Genomic DNA, 8349 nt, shown 5'->3' on the forward strand with positions numbered 1-8349 from the left:
CTTTCATCGCAACGCGATGTTTACTGTGAGAACAGCTGTGAGGTCTGTGCAGAAAGCAGAGCAGTGTGTAAAATATATATCACTCAGTATAACAGGCCTACATTACTTTCTGTATTTGTATGCTGTAGTTTAGTAGATATCTCCAAACAAAGAGTCAACATTTGTTCTAAGACCTTTTCTACCTTAGTGCTTCACATAATAAAATACACAACTGCTGTAGCCTGATTATGCTTTAGGAGCTGTAGGTGTGTGTGGTACAGTGTGTAGATGTTTGTTGTACAGTGCGTAGATGCGGCGGACAGACGGGTCTCAGTTGGTTTGGTGTCCTATGCTTACTTTTAATACTTGTACAGCTTTTGGCCCGTAATTGAAATTCCCCATTTCAGCGACCAGAGAGAGGGGGGGGGGGGGGGGATATATCCAGTCTCTGATTGTGTTACGTTATTATGAGAGTGCTCTCATACTTGTTTGATTCTGAAATTGTATATATTTATATAAATATATGTGTGTGTGTATATGTCCACATCTGTAGCCTGTTATTGTGTCATTATACCGCACTGTCAATGAATTAAAAGTAAATATATATAAGTCGTCATGAACACATCTGTCCATCAGACAGAGGGCTGCTGTGCCTCCTGTCATCATTAATGGACGTCTCTTTAAAATGACCGCTCAGAGGAGAGGAGTTCTCATTTCTCTAACCGCCTGCTGCTTCACTCCTCTCTCCTCGGTTCCCCTCCTCAGTGTTCCGCTCGCATCTCCTGTGGGCGGCACCAAGTCTCGAGGAGAGGAGTAGAGGATAGGAGTCGAGGAGGGGAAATTTGAGTATTGAGAAACCTCTTTTGAAACATCTCTGTTCCCGGAAATGCATCCACCTGTGAGGGTGGGGGGCGGGGGCTTTAACGGAGTAGTGAAAACCAACCTTTTTTTTCCGCGTCAGTCTGCTCTCGTGTATCCTCCCTTTCGTCTTCCTCCCGCACCCCTCCCTCCCTCACCCTTCCTCGACTCCTTCCGGTGCATTTCAGCTTTGCGGACGTTCCTTTAAAACTGGCGTTGTCTTGATCGAACTTCCGCCGGTCAAGTCCCGGAAGGAGGGGAAGAGAGGAGTCGAGAAAGGGTATTTGGATGAGGCTAGAGAGTTTGCATTGGAACTCCCTTATGTTCCATCATCTTGAATAAATCCGACTACTGAATGGCCTAAACCCGCCATTACCTTAACACATACCGGTGGTGCAACTAGGCTAACAGTGGCCTTGCAAAGGACAAAGCTTTAATCAATATTGAGAAATGATTACAGATGGACGAATCTTTTTCATGAATTCGACTCCCTCGCTCCAACTTTATCACTCTACTAAATAAAACATGAACTTGTTACACAATATTGTTGTTTGTTAATAACGTTTCATGAATACATTTGTACAATTAAGATTAATTCTGACACTTTCTAACGACCCCCCAATGGTTGATTGTCATTCATAATCTTTGTAATAAAGTATTCTCATTCTATAAAAACCCTCTAAAATATAAACCCTTGTGTAAAATGTGTCTTTAGCTGAGAAGTTGTATCATGAAGCTTAAAGGCCTAAACAACATACTCAAAATGAATCAGGAAATCCCAAACCACAAGGCTTTATGCACTTTGGTGAAGGCTAAGAATATTGTAAGGTTAACAAATCCTAGAGTTAAATGGAGATGCAATTAAGGGAAATCTCATTTTGATCCCTTGTTTAAGTTCAATAATATACAAACTTGTATGTTGTTTATGTTTGCACCATCATACCACCCACGCAAATTCCTTTTAAGTTGTTTAAACCAGGGGTGCCCATACTTTTTTCAGCTTGGGAGCTACTTTTTTAAAATGACCAAGCCCAAATGATCTAACCTAACAGGCCGCCCCTGCCCAATTCTGACTAGTGGAGTAAAACGTTGGATAAACTGTGGGCATTTTGCGCTTCAGATGAGAGGTGAAGCCCCCTCATAACTGCATGGAACCCGTATGCACAATACAACTTAACCTGTACGGTTCATCAAGTAGGCAAAATGCCAAATAAAAAATGAAATTGTTTTCTTTTTTTTTCCAATGCCATGCGATCTACCCCAGACTACCCTTGCGATCTAACCGGTCGATTCGCGATCTACTTATTGGGGCACCCCTGGTGTAAACGCACCCTGGCCTATACTTGATTCTGATTTAAAATGCAATTCCTCCATATTAACTAAGATCCCCTCATTAATAAACCTTCTGGAATTCTATTCTCATGCTTTTAGCCTAAAACTAGGACTATTACATTCTGATGAAAATATTTCTAAAATGGCAACTTTTCAATTCACAATCCTAAAAAAAGTTGTAACTCAGGGGCAATCTCTAATTTGATTACAGTAAAACTTGTTGACTTTTTACTGGAGTTTTAACCCCCAAAAACAATGTTTATTCCACATAGCCATCAATGTCATCTCCCTGTAAACTTGGAAATTGTAATTAACCGAGGGGATATTGACCACACTGAAGGAATATCCGACTAACATGTGGGCGGATAGAGCGCGGAGACAGATAGGAAGGTTACCAAAGAGTTTATTGTTTATTTTTTAAGAGGTTGACCAGGAATCCCCTGAATCTTCCTGTGGGTTTAATGAGATCCATCGTGAGAAATGTAACCAGTTATGAATACATTGCACATTCATTCTTTCAAAAAATACGAAAGAAAAAGGACACACCAGGATCCATGTATAATAAAAGAAAATTACACAAACATACTACAAATAATAAACCCTTAATCAGAATAATTTGGGGTTAAGATGTATCAGATTTACAATTTTTTACATCATCATTATTTTATAAAGATAATATGCAAACATTTCACAGCTTAAATCCTTCAAATATGAACTGCTGCTTTATTTTGTCCACATGACAGTTAAAACTGACCTCTCTGAGTTTTAAACAGCAAGTTCATATTTGAGGATTTGTGAAGCTGTTGGAATGTTTGCATATTTCTTATAAAATAATGATGATGTAAAAAATTGTAATTCTGATACATTCTTAACCCCCAATTATTTCTGATAAGGTTTATTATTTTTAAAGTAATGTTTTGTGTAATTTTCTTTTTATTATACCCATGATCCTGTGTGTCCCTTTTTCTTTCTGTATTTTATGAAAGAATTAATGTCAATGGTATTCATAACTTGTTACATTTTCATTCACGAATGGAATCTCATTTAAAACTAACAAGGAAGTTCAGGGATTCCTGTCAACTCTTAAAAACAATAAACAATAAAACTCTTGTAAATCTTCCTATTCTGTCTCAGGTTATCCCGCCCACATGTTAGTCGGATATTCTTCACGTGTTGGTCAATATCACCTCGGTTTTAATTACATTTCCAAAGTTTTACAGGGAGATGACATTGATGCTTATGTGGGAAATAAACATTTGTTTTGGGGTTAAAAACTCCCAGTTAATAAAGTCAAAAACCAAGTTAACTGTAATCAAATAATAGAGATTGCCTGAGGTAACAACTTTTTTAGGATTGTGGAATTGAAAAGTTGGCATTTTAGAATTATTTTCATCAGATGTATAGGTCTAGTTTTTAGGTAACAGCATGAGATTAGATTCAGAAGTTATTAGAGGGGATCTTAGTAATATGGTTAGGATTGCATTTTAAATCAGAATCAAGTTATATGGGGGCCAGGTGCGGTTTATAACACCCAGGGGTGCCCAATAAAGTAGATCCGCGGATCGGGACCCGGTAGATCGCAAGGGTAGTCTGGTAGGATCGCATGGCCATTGGGAAAAAAAAGAAAAAACCATTTCATTTTTTAATTGCATTTGCTACTTGATTGACCGTACCAAGGTAAGTTGTATTGTGCCATACGGTTCATGCAGTTATGAGGGCCTCACCTCCTTCATCTGAAGGCGCAAATGCCACAGTTTTATCCAAACGTTTTACTCCCCACTGGCAGATTGGGCAGGCCGCCCTTGTAGTAGATCATTTGGGCTTGGTCATTTTAAAAGTAGCTCCAAGCTGAAATAAACGTATGGGCATCCCCCTGTTACACCTTAAAAAGGGAAATTTGGCGTGGGTGTAATGGTGCAAAACATAAACAACTACAAGTTTGTATATTATTGACTAAGCAAGGGATCAAAAATGAGATTTCCTTAATTGCATCTCCATTTTACTCTAGGTTTGTTTACTACAATTTCCTAGGCCTTTCACCCAAAAAAGTGCATAAAGCCTTGTGGTTGGATTCCTGATTCAATTTTGAGTTATGTTGTTTTAGGCCTTGCTTTCATGATACAACTCTCAGCTAAAGACCACATATTTTACACAAGGTTTATATTTTAGAGGGTTTATAGATGAGAGGTACTTTATACCAAATGATTATGAATGGACAATCAACCATGGGTGGTCTAGAAAGGTGTCAATTCATCTTAATTGTACAAATGTATTCTGAACTTTATTACAAAACAAACAAAATATTGTTAAACAAGGGTTCATGGTTTATTTAGTAAGATGATAAAGTGGAAGCGAGGCAGGTCCTTCATGAAAAAGATCGGTCCATCTGTAGCATCATTCTCATATGATTAAAGCTTGCTCCCTTTGCAGGCCCACTGGTAGGCTAGTGCACCACCCGGTGATGTGTTAAGGTAATGGGCGGGTTTAGGCATTCAGTAGTCGGATTTATTCAGATTGATGGTTACATAGGGAAGTTCCCCCCCATGCAACTCTCGCATCCCAATACCCCTTCTCGACTCCTCTCTTCCCCTCCTCCGGGACTGACCCGGAAGTCGATCAAGACACGCAGTTTGAAGGACGTCCCCAATAGCTTGAGATGCAACAACGGAGGAGTCGAGGAGGGTGAGGGAGAGGGGTGCGGAGAGACGAAAGGGAGGATACACGAGAGCAGATACGCGGAAGGTTTTCATACTCGCCGTATAAAGGGGCCCCGCCCCCACCTTCCACAGGGGCTGGTCCATTTCAACAGAGGGAAAACCAACACATGAGAGGTTTCTCAATACTCAAATTCCCTCTCCTCGGACTCCTCTCCTCGAGACTTGGTGCCGCACAGGGCAGATGCGAGCGGAGGACTGAGGAGGGAACCGAGGAGAAGGAGGGGAAGCGCAGGCGGTTAGAGAAATGAGAACTCCTCTCCTCTGAGCGGTCATTTTAAGGACGTCCCATTAATGGATGCAGGAGGCCACAGCAGCCCTCTGTCTGAGGACAGACTGTGTTCATGACGACTTTATATATATTTTACTTTAATTCATTGGACAGTCGGTATAATGAGACAATAACAGGCTACAGATGCGGACATATACACACACACATATATTTATATAAATATATACAATTCAGAATCAAACAAGTATGAGANTATGTCAATGACAGGGAGTGTGATTGTTGAAATAGGGTGTTAGCGGTCTTGCTGGTGTTCAAAGAAGAATGACAACACTTTAGATCACCAACACTATGGTTTATTTTTTATTCACAGGCAAGTCAACGTTGTCACAGTAAAAGTCCCAAGATAGCTCCTGGTGCAATAAAATGTTCCCTTGCAGTGTTTTACTATTAAGTCTGATGTTTCTCTATTAATATTGCTGCTGCATTAATGTGTATGTTGCATCATGTTACTGCTGTAGATGTGTTTCCGAGCCGCTCAAATTACAACGAGAACGTAAGGTCATATTTACACTAGACGGATCCTTTCTAGCCATAACCCACCTGGAGGGAGCAGGAGGCTCCCAGAGTAAGTCGGTTAGCGGCCCGGCTACGTTAGCCTTTCTGTTTTGGAAGGTATTTTTGAGTTTGGAAGCAAAAAAAGCTTTGTTTGGATTTAAACACTGCCTCTGTCATGATACCACTTTTCTCTTTTATCAGCCCAGTCTTGTTACACTATATACACCCGGGTGCAAATGGCAACAGTCTTTTTTTTTTTTTTACTGTAAAAGAATTTGGATTTTGTATAGTTGTGGCTCTTTGAAATACAAAATATAGACAAATAGTTAGATCAGTTTAAACCTTATTGGTCCCAGCGAAAGTGTGTTCTAGCAAAAACAGAATCAGATGCAGACGCATGTCACGTACACATTAAAAACACATTTCCAATCAAATGTGCAGATGTTAGCAAATCAACTGTTTTCATTCTGCATTTATTAGTCCATTGCATTCTGGAGAAAGTTAGGCCATGCATCAGAGCCCCTCACTCATCAGGAGTTTCATATCGTCCAGAAATCTTATTAGAAAATCATCTCACCTCTTCGCACCGGGGAAATGTGAAATGGTAACGGGAAGTGTCAGAGAGGGAGGGTGAGTGGGTGAGGAGGAGGAGGGTAAAGTGGGGGGGCAGCAGGAGAGAGGATGACCTACTTCCTGCAAGAACACTTGGTTCGCTGACTGCGTGGGTGTGAACGTGTCTGAATGAGTGACTGATAGACAGAGGGAAGAAGAGAACACACACTGCTGACATGATGATTCATAAACACAAGATTGAATCAGTATGAAACAACATTGTGAAGATCAGTCAAATCTTAAATATATTATAAAACATAAAAAATAAGGGATAGGAATTTAAAATGGTAGCCACTTTATTAATTGATTATTTGTTTCAGCTTTTCTCTGGTTCTAGTTTGATCTATGTGATTGATGCTTTTTTGTCATATAAAGTATATTTAACCGGCTGTCTTTAGGTTTTATAGTGATTTTCCAATGAAAGAAAAATTCGGAAAACATCGTCTTGGTCTGCGGGGAATAGGAATATTTAGGATATTTATAGACTAAATGATAAATGAATTGATAATGGCAAAAATAATGAGATTCAGCCTTCACTTAGAGTAACATTTGATCACGTAAGTTGCATTATAACAGTGATTAAAAATACTTTTTTTTTTGTGAATTATAATACAGAATGATCCTTAGGGGAGAAAATGTCAGGAAGTCACAAGCAATTAGGAAGTTTTATATAACTTCACCATATGAGTCATTATTACATACTTTGTATTGTCAGGATTGATGTAAAAAGCATTGCAGCTTTAATTAAAAAGAGATGCAAGCAGAATACTGTATGTCTATTGTGCATTATAGACATGGGATTACTGTATATAAAGTGGTTCCCTTTGCTTTTGTTAAGGTATTTAATTCATGTTGCAGGTTTTCAGAGACGTTGCTAGAATGACACTAGGTTGTTGTTGTCATGTCAACCATAGACGTTCAGTAGATTATAACCCAAAGCAACAACAAAATATGAATTCTGAATTGTACAAAGTAAGTAATCCGTTACCATTTTTCCAATAGTAGAAACTACTGTAAGTAAAAAAATTTTGCAATGCAAATGCTTAAAGCTTAGTATCGTATACAGAAAAAAATGCTAATCCACCTACACTCACGGAATTGGTCGTTTCGGCGTAGTCAATTATACATGTTTCATGCTGAATCACTTATTTTCATGAATCACATATGCACATCTGATTAAAACACAATTTAAAAAGGTGCTTTTTTCATGATTCTTTTTGGAGAAATAGATACATCAATTGAATTGAATTGATAAAACTATGTAAGTCAACTGAGAATTGATTTAATTGTGGACAGCTCTAGTTACCATAGATGTCTTTTGAAATGTTTTACGAGAAATACCACTGGTGACTTTGCTATCTTTCCTCGTTGGGTACATTTACATGTTGGCAAATCTCCCACACATTCAGCTCCTGTAAGAGAGAGGTTCTCCTGTGCTAGGCAAGAATGAGGGAGAAAAGAACCACTGTCTGCTAGTCAATTTCATTATCACACTGGTAAAGGCAGCTTCCCACCTACGCTCTGCCTTAGCGATTCAGAAGGGCTAACTGAGGTCGTGGTGACTCATCATTTTTTACAAGTAGCGGGAGAAAGACTTTGCTGCATAGAAAGAGAAGGGCGACATCAAATTCCTCGTGTTTTCCACCAATCTAGCCTGAAATGAGTAGTGTTTCTGTGACGGAGAAATCATTACAGCTCTAACCTGAATCCCGGGTGACATCATGCTCAGTGTTGGTATGAGTTTGTGTTTGCTGTATATTTGTGTTAATTGATTTGATCATCCCACCCACACTGTGATACCTGAAGCTCCCGCCCACACACTCCTCAGGAAACCTTGGCCCCTCACCGTGATTATCCTCCTCTCCATCCTGCTGGAGTTAAAAGTGTTCCAGCAGCGGATTCTCTATACTTCAAATATTCACGGGTTCAGAACTGCTCATTTGTTCCATGTTGATGAATGCTAATGGGAAGTATCTTTATGTAGCTGCGCTACGCATTCATAAATAATAGGTTTCATATCCTCCATCTCATCTCTCTGCTGATGTGTACTGTATGCTCCTCCACTCC

Source organism: Notothenia coriiceps, unplaced genomic scaffold (assembly GCF_000735185.1).
Source record: "Notothenia coriiceps isolate Sejong01 unplaced genomic scaffold, NC01 NC01_scaffold00022771, whole genome shotgun sequence".
Classification (NCBI taxonomy): Eukaryota; Metazoa; Chordata; class Actinopteri; order Perciformes; family Nototheniidae; genus Notothenia; species Notothenia coriiceps.